This window comes from Macaca thibetana, chromosome 3 (genome assembly GCF_024542745.1).
Source record: "Macaca thibetana thibetana isolate TM-01 chromosome 3, ASM2454274v1, whole genome shotgun sequence".
Taxonomy (NCBI): domain Eukaryota; kingdom Metazoa; phylum Chordata; class Mammalia; order Primates; family Cercopithecidae; genus Macaca; species Macaca thibetana.
This window is the reverse complement of record NC_065580.1, coordinates 175576972-175591432: the sequence shown is the minus strand read 5'-3', so window position 1 is coordinate 175591432 and position 14461 is coordinate 175576972. Positions and strand designations below refer to the sequence as shown.

Genomic DNA, 14461 nt, shown 5'->3' with positions numbered 1-14461 from the left:
TCAAGGACAGTAATCATTTATGATATAATCTTCTTGGTCTTCGTAGGCCCATAATAAGTTATTGAAGCAGAAATATTGGTTGTAGGTAGTTTAAAATAAATTTTGGTTGCTTTCATCTACTAAAATTTAAACATTGTAAATTCCCAAAATTTCTGTTCAATTTTAGTTAAAAGTCAGCTCTCAGGTTTAGATCAGGATCTGGTTCACGGGAAACTGAAATAATGGTTAGCTTTGGTCTTGGGATAAAAGGTAGATCAGGATGAGGCAAGACATGATTAGACCAAACCTAATAAATAAAAACTTCGATTAACAACATTGGCTTATCATATTTATTTTTCACTTCTCAATATAAATATGAATAAATGTACCTTAACATACAATAATATATTTTTATTTTTAGTATCTAAAGACTTAAATAAATCATCTATCTATTTAACAATGGTTAAACCCTTTGATTTTGTTATATTCTCATTTAATTGATGTCCTTTGGCATATGAAGCACTCTTTACTTCGATTTGCCTTCTTTCTTCCTACACCTTCTCACGATCTATTGCTGACTCTTCTTCTTCTCACAAACTAGAATTTGTTGATCTTCTTCCAGTTATCTTCGTCAGTCTTCTCAACTCTCTTTTCATGATCTGCCTGATGATCTATCTAACCTCATAATTTCAAACATGATCTTCATTCTGAAATGTGCAAAGTCTTTCCTGAGATTTACAACTGTAGTTGCTCATTCACTCATTCACACTATATACTTATTTAAAAATTATTCACAAAGCATCCTCTTTAACGGCATCTCTATACTGTTTCTAATTTGATTTCCACAAGAAGCCCGAATTCTCATTCTCTATACTTCCGGTCCACTCCCCTTTCAATTTTCCCTATCTCTGTTACTGACATCCTCATGAGTTATGTAATCTAAAATTGTATGTTTTTTTCTTTTCTTCTCAGTGTAAATTGAATCAATGTTGATAGATTCAGTCTACATTTCAGGGAATTTCATTCATCATTGTCCTCACTAGTGAAAAGGAAAAAAAAAAGAATGTATTTACTCTATAGAAATGATTTACTTACCATAAATTATTTAAATCACTAAGCCACAAACAAGCTGAATCATGAGGTGTTACCAAGAATATGGAAAATTTGAGTTCAAAATTTATACTTGAATAATTAGAAATTGTCCAAAAGTTTCATTAGGCATTTCAAATATCTCAGATCTTAGAGCCTTTATGTGGAAGCTCATTTAGAACATGTTAGGATAACTAAATACAAACCAATACCCAAAAAAAGCTATCCAAAGGCAATGTGTTTGAACTTCTGGAACCAATCCTTAAGTGATTCTTCCTAAGGTCCCATTATATTGTTTTCAAATGGCATTGGAGAGTGAATAAAGGGAATAATAAGATTTTACAAGAGTGAAAGCATTTATGAAACCATATAACTGCCAAAGAATGGATGTTAAAGCATCCTAAAGAGTCTGATTAATGAATAATTTAAAAAGTCATTGTAGCTAACTACTCCATGTTATACGACCTTTACCCCTTGGGCATCTGATAAAGAGAAAGGTTCAGCTTTAAACCACCTTAGTTGAATTAGAAATTTACTTGCTTATCCTAAAGCCATCCATTTTATGACCCAGTTGATTACCTTTATTTTTCTCTCCTTAGATTTCTTCATGTCTTTTCATGCAGAATGAATCATATGATGATGATGGGCAGCTCAGAAAGGAGCCGTAGAGAAGGATTCTTTAATAACCCACACATGCCTGGGGTAAAAGCAACTGGGTCTTCTAAGCTGTGTGTATGATTCCTAAATGTCAAAACTTCTTTGTGGCTGTGCCTGTGTTCTGTTATTCTCTGTGTTTAGATGATACTTTTCTTTTTCATGTCTAAATTCTACTTATCTGTCAACACTTTGCTCATTAGTCACTAACATTGTGAAAGCTGACCGGATTCTCCTTTTTATAACTAATAATTTAATACTTCAATAAATGCTCTTCCATAAACCTTGACTAGAATACTATGACATGTATAATATTAATGTGCATTACAACCGGTTACATACCTTTATATGAACTTAATATCAGCAGGTCTGTGTCTCCTTGGAAAGAGAAAAATGACTTGAACATAACAATTGCATTAAAATGTTGGCTTAATTGAATCTCATGTTCCAGAAAATTAATTTACTGCTCAGAGCAACTGGCCTGGGAATCCAAAATCTTCATGATTGCAACTCAGCTTAATTATAACTATATTTTGATATTAGCACAAGCAAGAATTATTTTATGTAATTTAAAAAAGGTTAAGTTTATTAAACTTAAACATATTATGTTTCTATTTATTTCATAAAACTAAATATTCATATAGAATATCTCATGATCACTGCAGAAATTATAAAAACATATAAAATAAATTTATAGAAACTATTTATAAAGAAACAAAGGAAACCTTTCTTACACTCCTTACACCTTTTGTGGATATTAACCACATTCAGAGTATTCTTGTGATCATTTCTCCATCTGGACATCTACTGAAACAGAAATGACTTTAGCTTAATTAAAGTCCCTATTGGTGCAATTGCCTTCAAAGTACAGGGTGATCCTTGTGAAAAAAGCAATGGTCATCCCACTCATTTTCAATGGCTGGGGATTTAATCCTGGTAGGGTTATCTACTGTTCACCCTACTTTTAACAAGAAATCACCTCCATTGGGCTACAACTCTCTTTTGTACATCTGGAGATTGGAAATGTGGATATTTATTGCAGTTAAGGAACTAAGAATTTTGAAGAGGTAATTTGCCAAAGCTGGCTGAAAAATCACCTCATTCTCCTTCAAGTTTATTGTAAACACAGTGCTGTGTTGACATTCAGAGATGGATAACGTGGTTCAAGTCTTTCAGCACAGGTTTCAGGGATATAGCTCTCAACAAGGAATTGCGCTTGAATAGCTGATTTTATTTACTTACTGAAAACTATCTCCTTTATAATTTAACAAGTAGAAAAATAGTTTTAAATAATCAGATAATTACAAGTGAAAACATCAAAACACAGACTTTCTCCCTGTGGTCAGGGTGGGTGGGTTTCAAGAGCTTGCCACCTGTGCAATCACAATGGCCTCATGCTTAGAAGAACCCTGTGAATGGTCTCATGTTATGCTATCACTGTCTTGAAATTCTTGCTAACTTTTGGACAAGAGGTTCCTAGATTTTCTTTTGGTGCTGCCTTTGCCTGCTGGTTTAGAATTAATCAAGAGGTTTTGGCTGCTAAAAGTGGCAAGTACAAACCACTTAGGTAAAGTGAATAAATCTCCAGTTTGCTGAATTAGCAGTTTATAGACTATGTCCCAGAAAATTGTATTGCAAACTTTTGTTTTGGCAGAACTCCACCACCTTTTTATTTTCTTCTAGTGAAATGTTATGAAGAAACCCAATCTTTGAAGCCATTAAAGGTGAAGCTGATGTGGTTCAAGTGCAGTTGGGAGGAGAGAAAGATCTAAGGTTCTCTGGGCATAGAGTTGAGGAGGGTGGTTGGGGACAGTGAGGTAACATTAAATTAGAACCTTAATGTGAGGCAAACACTGTGTGAAAGAGCAATAATTATCAATAAAGGGTATTGGAATAATTGTAGGGAAGTATAGGCTTATTAATATTCAGAATCAAAGCACTTTATCTAAAGGACTAAAGAAACGCCTGAATTGAACAGGGCTTAAAAATGATACTATTCTTGGGTGCTTGGTATAAAAAGATACAGAAAAGGCTTTTGAGAGGCTTACAATCTAGTGACTGTTAGAACTGTAAATCTCAGGTAACTTTTGTCTTTCCATCTGAATATACAGTAGAACAGATTGCAAAGTGCACAATTATATGATATACAGACTCTAAAACATTGTTATGATAGTTTTGAATTTCTTGAGGAAATATGACATATACCTGACTATCAACTTTTAGACTGTTGCTCTGACCTTTTGCACGGTTGTTTAAAATTTTCTCATTAGAACTGGGTGTATAATACAGGTCTGTTTCCCTTTATTGGAATTAGAAATAGCTTGGACACCATGCCATTAACAGGAGATCAACAGGCTATTCCATCAAGAACGGACTTGGTAAACATTGCTCAGCGTCCAAATTGAGCTGTAGACTCAGTATCTTATTATGTAAGTGCAAGGCACGAATTTTATGTGCTGAAGCCATGTCAAGCACTATTAAACTGACAAGGTATAAAGAAGAAACAATACAGACCTCTTGGAAACTCTCATTATCATCAGGAGATTAGAGGTGTGTAGTTTCAACAGAGAGAGATGGAGGAATTCTTGAATGCTGTTCAACAATCAATATTCTAAATGTATATATTTTTTAGGAAAACACAAAACAGTGATTCTTTTTAATATGCTCATCAGCTTGGTTATCAAAGTCATATTTCAACATTGCCTGTGCTCATTAAATTTGTACTTGAATATAAATGTTTGAATATGCATTTTTATGTGGAAAAAAATCTTGAAATGAATCTAAAGTGGATTCAAGGACACATTTTGCAGTTGATAATTTACCAACTAAAGATATGACATTTTGATGATCCCTCAAATCTGTTTCTCAGGAGACCCACTGCCCTTTTGAAATGACGATGTGTCTTAATGCCTCAGTCACACCTGAGACGACTGGCTGGGTTTCTTGAGTGATAGAAATGACAACAATTACACCAGTTTCCCTAAAAGCCAACTTCAGTAACTTCAATGGCCCTGATATTTTTGTCTGTGGGAACAATTCCTGACCAGCTAAATGCTGTCATCCATAAAAAATTGTAAATTGTGTCCTATAGAAGTACTTAGAAAAATACTATTTGAACCAACGTGACAGTTAAGGTTCTCATCTTGCTCTAAGAAATATTAGACCTTGTTTTATCCTTTGACAGTAAGCTATCTATTCATCCCAGGGTTAGTCCCGCATTATAGTCTACTGTTCAATATTTATTTTTCCTTATTTTATTTTTAAATTTTACTCATCATTATTATTATTATTTTTTTGAGACGGAGTTTCACTCTGTTGTCCAGGCTGAAGTGCAGTGGCGCAGTCTCAGCTTACTACAACCTGTGCCTCCCGAGTTGAAGTGATTCTCCTGCCTCAGACTCCTGAGTAGCTACAATTACATGAGTGCACCAGGATGCCTAGCTAAGTTTTGTATTTTTAGTAGAGACAGGGTTTCCCCATGTTGACCATGCTAGTCTTGAACTCCTGACCTCAAGTGATCCCCCGCCTCGGCCTCCCAAAGTGCTAGGATTGAGCCACTGCCCCAGCCTATTTTTTCTTATTTTAAATAAATAAATATTTGGAATGAAAAAGATAAGTGTCCAACTGAAGGATAAAATAATCCAGTAGCAGAGGCTTGAATACCAGAAAATTAAACAGCAAAAAAGGCTATCTGTAGACATACTCAAAGTCAAATTCAAAGCCAGAGTGAAGGTCACCCAGAGGCAGCATTTGGTATCAGAGAGGATATTTGTGTAGGTGAAATAGAATTTGATCTCTCTTTCATATTGCAATAGTTTTAAATAGAGTCTTCCTTGTCTGTTTAAATCTGTCCAGTACAATTTTTCTCAGACTATTGATAACTAAGTGTTGCTTACCATGTTAAAGAGGAGACCTTAAGTATGCTGCCGTAGGTAGGTGCTGGGAAAAGGGTGATAGGTTAATGTTGCTGGTGGTGAGATTTCACCACTTGTTAGCTTTGTTCACTATGCATGCACCGCACGTATAAGTAATGGTGATCCTGGCAGGAACAAGAATACAAGTGGATTTCTACCGAAACATCTCTCATTAATTTTCATGCAACTACTAACAACATTCCTTTATTAGAAAGTATAAAATCCAGGTTAAATGCTGGAGAAAAGTATAAATCAGAAGTGCTCCAGAAAAACGACCTAGAGTAGAAAAGAAATCGTGGGGATGAGTAATTGTCCCTTTCCTCCCAAATCTTGTAGTGTGGTCCACTGGCATGAAACTCAATTATCATAAAAGTATGATAGAAAAGATCACTAGAAATCAACAACCATATGGTCCTAAATCAGGTACCAATTAGTTCTACAGATTTAGTGCATTTTTTTGTATTGGAGTGGACGGTGATTGATGACAAGGCATAAAGATCAAAGGGGCTACCATTGATATGTATTAGTTTTTTTCTAGAACATCATAACAGAAACACCTTTTCATTTCTCTTTGGCGGTTTCTATCTCTGTGTCCATGTTGGAAAAGAGAATAGAGGAGAAAAAGGAGAAGACAGCTGCCACATTTTATAGTTCTTTCTCAGCTTTCATTGGAAAGCTTACTGTCAAGAGCATAAAAATATGAAATGAAAAAATAACAGTGAGTAAAACATGTATTAGAGAATAATTACATATGATCTATCTGTTTAAAAATAATTTAAGACATCTTTATAAAATGCATAGTTCTTACTTCATGGATCAAAGAAAGGCAATGGAATGTTTCCACTCTCTCCCATGACTTTCAATCTGTTGTTGCATGGATGTCGTGCATCATTATTAGGTATGTGAAGCTCTTCCTTCTTCAAGTTACTTTATATCAAATATCTGCTTGATTATTAACATTTTAAAAATCTGTTTCATATAATCAGTGAACAGTTGGGAGTTGCAGTCTTATTTCCTAAGTATTTGCAAATATATTACATATAAAACTCCAGGAATTTGTTTAGTGGCATTTTATAGGCAATTTTATCCTGTTCCTGGAATGCAACTATAAGGTGTGCTGAGCTATTCCTACTAGGCAAGACAGTAGTTTCCAACGTTGCCAGAAAGCTCTGAGCAGGAGTCAGTTTTATATGCCTATGTATGTATGGAGGAAGGAGAGAAGCCTTGACATATACATACACTTTAAGGAATCTTGAACTCTCTGAAGCCTGCCAGTCTACAACTGGGTTCAAATTCTGCATCAGAATTTGATGCAGCTTCATGACTTTAGACAAATTAAAAAGTGACTTAACAGTAAGAACTCTCATTTATTGCAAGCAATAATGCAAAATAGTATAGCCACTTTGGAAGACATTTTAACAGTTCCTTATAAAACTAAACTCATTCTTACCACACAATTCAGCAATCACACTCCTTAATATTTACCTAAACCAATTAATGACTTACAGCCACAGAAAAAAATCTGCACAGAGATGTTCATAGCAGTTTCATTCATAATTGCCAACTATTTGAATCAACCAAGATGTCCTTCAGTAAGTGAATGGATAAATTCACTGTGTTACGTTCGGAAATTGGGATATGATTCAATGCTGAAAGGAAATGAGCTATTAAGCCGTGAAAAGACACAGAGGAATCTTAAATGCATATTACTGAGTGAAAAAAAGCCAATCTGAAAAAGCTCTATACCATATGATTCCAACTATATGACACTCTGGAAAAGACCAAACTGTGGAGACAATAAAAAGATTAATGGTTACCAGGGGTTATGGGGGAGGGAAGGATTGAAAATGCAGAACACAGAGGATGTTTAGGGCAGTGAAACTATATTCTGCATGATAGATACTGCAATGGTGGACACATGCCATTACACATTTGTCCAAACCCATACAACGTGCAACACCAAGCAAGAGTGAACCTTCATGTAAATGATGGATAATGGGTGATAATAACATGTTAATTTAAGTTCATCAATTGCAACAAATATATCCCTGTGTTGGGAAATGTTGATAGTGGGGGGACATGTGGCTGTGTCAAGACAGGGGATATATGGGAACTTTCTGTACTTTCTGCTCAATTTTGCTGTGAAACTGAAACTTCTTTAAAAATAAAGTTTACAAATTTCAAAACAAAGTGACTTAACCTCTGCAGACTTCAGTTTCATCAAATTTAAATTGTAGGTAATAATAGTATCTATTTCATAAAATAGTTTTAAGGCCAAATCAGTTTGAAGACATCATTTGTATACAGCAGTGCTTATCACTTTACTCACATATTAGCAGTTATTAGAAAGAGGTTATAATTGAGATTCCAGTTATTAAAGCCTTTTTCATTTCTATGATCTTGATTGACACCAAACACCTATAATTAATCTGTGAGACAGACCAAATGGAAATCCTTAGGCGCTCTTTATATTGGGAAACAAAGGGTCAGCATTCAAATGAATTATGTAGAATCATAAGTCAGAATTGGAGATAGGTCTTGCGATTCCTAGTGCAATCATTTCTCCATTACGCACATTTGTCTAAAGATACTCTTATACACTTAAAATTGTAGGCAACCCTCATCTTACACAATACTTGTTAGGAGAAACCCATTAATATTAGAGCCATGCAAGGCAAGGAATAAGTATATTGAAGAACCCAAAGAACTTCTGTGTACCTGGTTTATATCTCTGGATGTTCACTGTATTACACATTTATATTAATATATGTAAAACTCAAACAGATAAGCACACAGTCCATCAGTCCTCAAACTGATGACATCTTCATGCTGTGAATCTCTAGAAAAAACCCACTGTATTCCTCTGAGAGAATGAGTTTAAAAAGACAAAGAACATCTTGATATTATTATAAATTTATGCCCCAGAAAAGACAAACTAAGGATGGTATGTTTGACCTCTTGGATGATATAGAAGGTACTTGGAATACCCAGGGATCCCCAGACAACACTTTGAGAATGACTGCAACATATTATATGCCATGAGACCACCTTTATACAGGTTGCCCTCCACCCCATCTTTCTAATCTGCTGCCTAACAGTCTCCCTGTTCTTTTGCAGTAGCTTTTCCACATTCTCCGGGTCATTTTTTAGCTTGATCATTAATTTCACACTAGACAGATTCTGAGTCCCTGTCCTCTTCAGGTCCATGGAGACTTTTCCTGCGGGCATATTCTCCTTCAGAATTAAATGGGATGAAAACAGGCCATAGAATGTCAGAGCTTCCTGCCTATACCAAACTCTCAGCTCAGTTCATGCAGAGCCGAGCCTGGGGTGAGAAGCAGCAGCTCAGTTCTCAGCTGGAGGCAGAGCCAGAGAACCTTGAGCTGTGAGCTGTTTTCAGAAGCCACAGCCGTGACCCTGGAAAAGCTGGAGAATGAGGTGTGGCTGCTTTGGATGTGACCAAGTGAATGAAGGCCACAGTGCCAGGCAGGGCAGGGTCTGAGCCAGATGAGATTCATCCAGATGACTCATGAATAATCAACAATGTGGAGGAGAAGTAGTGGTTGGCTACTTAATGCAGTTTATAGAATGTAATTTCCTTTGTTTTTAGAGCATCATGAATGTCGATGAAATGCCCTTTCATTTCACATTTAAGCTCTAAAATGTCACTACTATTTCCAGTTTATTAGATGATGTGTTTCTTTAGAACATTTGGTTTTACAAATACCATGCTCTATTGTTGCACAAGGTCAGAATTATTTTCTGCCTGTTTATGTGCAGCTTTACCAACTAAATCAATTTTTGGTTTTTAGGAGAATGGAACCACAGTTAATAGGTTAGACTTTGTTGTACATAACATTTCTTTGTAACAGATCCTTACACTGAGTTATGTGATGTGTATTAAAACATCTCATCATAGGCTTTCATGCACAAGATGGCATAAGATATGCTGATTGATTACTAAACATTCTTCTCTATAATTCTGCATTATCCACAAATGTTTATTAAACCCTTCATTGCCACAGATAACTGAACTGGTAGCTGCATATAAAAAGTAACTATAAAACATAGCCTCTCATAAAGTCTTAGGGTCTAGATGAGAAAATACATATGCATTCATAAACATACATTAGCAAACATAATGCCTCCACAGTAATATAAGCTAAATGTAAAATGTCAGGTAATATAAACAGGATATATAGAAGGGTAGAGGAGGGATCTAATGATGGAAGTTTGTCTTTTGTCAGCTCAGTTTTCCTTTAGTAATGTACTTCATCATTCTTCATATCATTGTGATAAAATAAGAGTAAAATGAACCTCAAAATCCAGTAGGGTGTTTACATGACTCCTGTCTGGTTAATTAGCATATTCTTCCCCTAGCCACTCTGCCTCAAGTTGGACCAGTGAAAAATCTGCTTTTTGATTTACCAGAAAAATGTGGAAGGAACTATTTCTATGTGGGTTATAGGCTGGTAGGAGGAAATTATGAAAGTTCTCCTGGTCATATTTGTCTCTCAGTTAGAAGAGCCTTCTGAAAACAAAGTCAAGACTGAAAAAAGCAGGATTAAGAGGTGTAGAAGGAAGGATTCCTGGATACAGCAATACTTGGAATCTCTTCCACTCCTGGTCTTTTCCAAGGATATGAGCTGATAAAGCCCTTTTATTTGTAAGCTGTTTTAATTGGGTTTATAGCATCAGTAACTATAAGGGTCCTAATTCACACAGGGGCAATGATAACTTAAGGACTGCCATTCTCAAAAACTTCTTCTAAGAATGTTTTGAGCAGAGCCCTGAGTGCTGTTTAAAACTGTTTAAATAAAAATTTCCACTGGCAGATTTCATGGGCTGGTATTGAGTATCTGTGGCTTTTCCAGGTACACAGTGTAAGCTGTTGGTGGATCTACCATTCTAGATTCTGAAGGATAGTGTCTCTCTTCTCACAGTTTCACTAGACAGTGCCCCAGTGAGGACTCTGTGTGGGGGAACTGACCCCACACTTCCCTTCTGCATTGCCCTAGCAGAGGTTCTCCATGAAGACTCCGCCCCTGCAGGAAACTCCTGCCTGGATATCCAGGCGTTTCCATACATCCTCTGAAATCTAGGAGGTTCCCAAAACTCAATTCTTGACTTCTGTGCACCTGCAGCCCAACACTATGTGTAAGCTGCCAAAGTCTTGGGGCTTGCACCCTCTGAAGCAATGCCTGAGCTGTATGTTGGCTCCTTTTAGCCATGGCTGGAATGCAGGGCACAAAGTTCTGAGACTGCATAAAGGGCAAGGTCCTAGGCCCACCCCACAAAACCAACTTTTCCTCCAGGTCTCTGGGCCTGTGATGGGAGAAGCTGCTGTGAAGACCTCTGACATCTCCTGGAAACATTTTCCCCATTGTCTTGGTGATTAACATTTGGCTCCTCATTACTTATGCATATTTCTGGAGCAGGCTTTAATTTTTCCTCAGAAAATGAGTTTTTCTTTTCTACCACATCAACAAGCTGCAAACTCCAAACTTTAATGCGTTGCTTCCCTGTTAAGCGTAAGTTCCAATTCCAAACTATCTCTTTTTGGATGCATAAAATCGGATGCTTTTAAGAGCACTGAGGTCATCTCCTGAATGCTTTGCTGCTTAGAAATTTCTTCTGCCCAATACTCTACATCATCTCTCTGAAGTTCAAAGTTCCACAGATCTCTAGGGCAAGGTCAAAATGCTGCCAGTCTCTTTGCTGAAGCATAACAAGAGTCAATCTTATTCCAGTTCCCAACAAGCTGTCCATCCCCATCTGAGATCACTTCAGGCTGGATTTCATTGTCCATATCACTATCAGCATTTTAATCAAAGGCATCGAACAAGTCTCTAGAAAGTTCCAGAATTTCCCAGATATTCCTGTCTTCTTTGAGCCCTCCAAATGGTTGTAAACTCTGCCTGTTATCCAGTTCCAAGGTTTCTTCCACATTTTCAGGTATCTTATAGCAATGCTCCAGTACTGTGGTACCAATTTACTGTGTTAGTCCATTCTCATATTGCTTTGAGAAAATACTCAAGACTGGCTAAGTGGTAAAGGAAAGAGCTTTAATTGACTCACAGTTCAGCATGGCTGGGGAAAGCTCAGTAAACTTACAATTGTGGCAGAAGGGGAAAGGGAAGCAAGGCATCTTCTTCAAAAGGTGGCAGAAAGGACAGTGAATGCAAGAGGAACTACCAAACATTATAAAACCATCAGATCTTGTGAGAACTCACTCACTGTCACAAGAACAGCATGGGGGTAACTGCCTCCATGATGCAATCATCTCTGGTATCTCCCTTGGCACATGGGAGTTATGGGGATTAAAATTCAAGATGAAATTTAGGTGGGGGACACAGCCAAACCATATACCCTTAAAAGCAATTGCTCAAATTTCCCTTTCAACATTTCTAGTGTTTTAAAATATATTATCTTAGTGAAAGTAACACATTTAAGCACATAAAAATATGTTACTAAAACTTACGTGAAACTACTTTCTTCTGCCTGTTCTATTTTTGTTTCTCTCCACCAACACTTTCAGTACTAGAGAAAAATATTTTCAAGTCTTTCAGCTCTTCTTTCATATATTAGCTCTATGTTTTCAAATAACATGTTTATACTGTTCCTTTTTAACTTTTCAATTTCAAATATATATATAGTCTTCTTGTCAAATTAGTTGACAATATTAATCACCTACTTCCATTTTGCCTCAAATAGAATCTTGATTTTTGGTCAAATTATGAATTAGTATTTGCTTGAGCTATGTAAATATTGAGACTACGTTAATACTTTCACCAATGAGTCACATAGAGCTAAAAAGAGGGGAGGCTATAATTATGATTCATTTTTTAGTTAAATAGGTTTTGCCCATCTTCTGCATCAAAACTGTCAAATTGTTTTTGGAAATATTATTTCCCAAATGCTCAAGTGTGTCTGTTAGTCTTCAATTTCAATTTTCTTCTTGACTCTTCTGCAGCCACCTCCCCCGATTCTGTTTCCATTCTCAACTTCAAGCTGCCAGTCTTCATTCTTATTTTCAAGTTACCTATCACCATATGTACTGAACCTTTCTGGTGTTTGATGGGGCTGATTTGCTCATAGGTGATTTCTTCTTTTACTCTGCTTTATTAGCTACTGGATCTCTATTGGGTTAAAAAAAATGTTGAAATCTCATTGGGGTTTGTAAAGTTGATCCCAGAGCAATATAGCTTGAATTGCACAGCTTCACTTAGATAATGATTTTTTACAAAATAAGTTTCACCACATGTGCCTTCCTGTCCTACTTCTACTTCCATCTCCTCCACCTCTTCCAACTCTGCCCTCCTTGAGAGGGCAAACCCAGTCTGTTCTTTCTCCTATTCCTCAGTCTACTTACTCAATGTGAAGACAATGAAAAGGATGAAGACTTTTAAAACAATCACTTTCACATCATGAATAGTCAATGTACTTTCTGTTTCTTATGATTTTTGTCATAACATTTTGTGTTCTCTGGCTTACTTTATTGTAAGAATACAGTATATTATAAATTTAACATGCAAAATATGTTAATTACTATTTACTTTACAGATAAATTATCCAGTGAATCATAGGCTATTAGTAGTCAAGTTTGTTGGGAGTCAAATGTTTTATAGGGAATTTCGACTACACAAGGTATCTGCACCCCTACCTTTCACCTTGTTAAAGGGTCAGCTGCACCTATTAACACTTTTGTTTAACTTCTTTTCTTTATGCTAATTTTGAACAGGAGACAAGATAATTGCATGTGATCCACCTACCTAGATTTTCTGGAAATTTTTGCTATTCATTTTAATTTCTGTGGTTCCTGTCACAGTATACTTGAATTTCATATTTCATATTCCCTTTGGATTTTTGGTTAAAATATTTTTTTAAATTTTATTTGTGTATTTATTTATTTATTTATTCATTCATTCATTCATTCATTCATTCATTCATTCATTCATTGAGATGGAGTTTCACTCTTGTTGCCCAGGCTGGAGTGCAATGTCACCATCTAGGTTCACTGCAACTTCTGTCTCCTGGGTTCAAGGGATTCTCATGCCTCAGCTTCCCAAGTAGCTGGGATTACAGGCATACGCCACCATGCATGGCTAATTTTGTATTTTTAGTAGAGAGGGGGTTTCTCCATGTTGGTCAGGCTGGTCTTGAATCGTGGCCTCAGCTGATCCGCCCACCTCAGCCACCCAAAGTACTGGGATTACAGGCATGAGCCACTGTGCCTAGCTTTTAATTTTATTTTTAATTGACATAATATTGTACATATTTATTGAGTACATGGTAATGTTTCATCCTTTTAGTGATCTGATCAGTGTAATTAGCACATTCATAATCTCAAACTTTTATCATTTATTTGTTTTGGGAACATTCAGTATCCTCCTTGTAGCTCTTTGAAACTAAATATTATTGTTAGCTGTTGTCATCCTACAGCACTATAGAACACTAGAATTTATTTCTTCTATCTAGCTGTAATTTGTATCCCTTAATAAATCTCTTCCTATCCCCCTTCCTCCTACCCTCCCCAGTCTAGTATTCTCTGTTCTACTTTTTACTTCGTGAGATTACCTTTTTTTAACTTCCACAAATGAGTGGGAACATTGCAGTATTTAACTTTCTGTTCTTGATTTATTTAACTTAACGCTGTCCTCCAGTTTGATTCATGTTGCCACAACTTACAATATTTCATTCTTTCTTATTACTGCCCAGTAGTATTCCATTGTGTATAGTTAACACATATTCTTTATCCATTTATCTGTTATTGGACACCTTGGCTGATTTCATATCTTAGCTATGTGAATAGCGCTGTAATAAAC

The 14461-nt window shown here is 36.1% G+C and overlaps 1 protein-coding gene across 1 annotated transcript in view; it reads right to left on the bottom strand.

Moving 5' to 3' along the window:
* The window catches only part of LOC126949611 (ATP synthase subunit f, mitochondrial-like), a 739455-nt gene extending 725285 nt beyond the window's left edge, over positions 1-14170 (bottom strand). Inside the window, exon 1 of the mRNA XM_050782167.1 lies at positions 14165-14170. The gene's annotated coding sequence lies outside the window, so the exon portion shown is untranslated. The remainder of the gene's footprint in view (positions 1-14164) is intronic.
* Between the last annotated feature and the right edge of the window lie 291 nt (positions 14171-14461).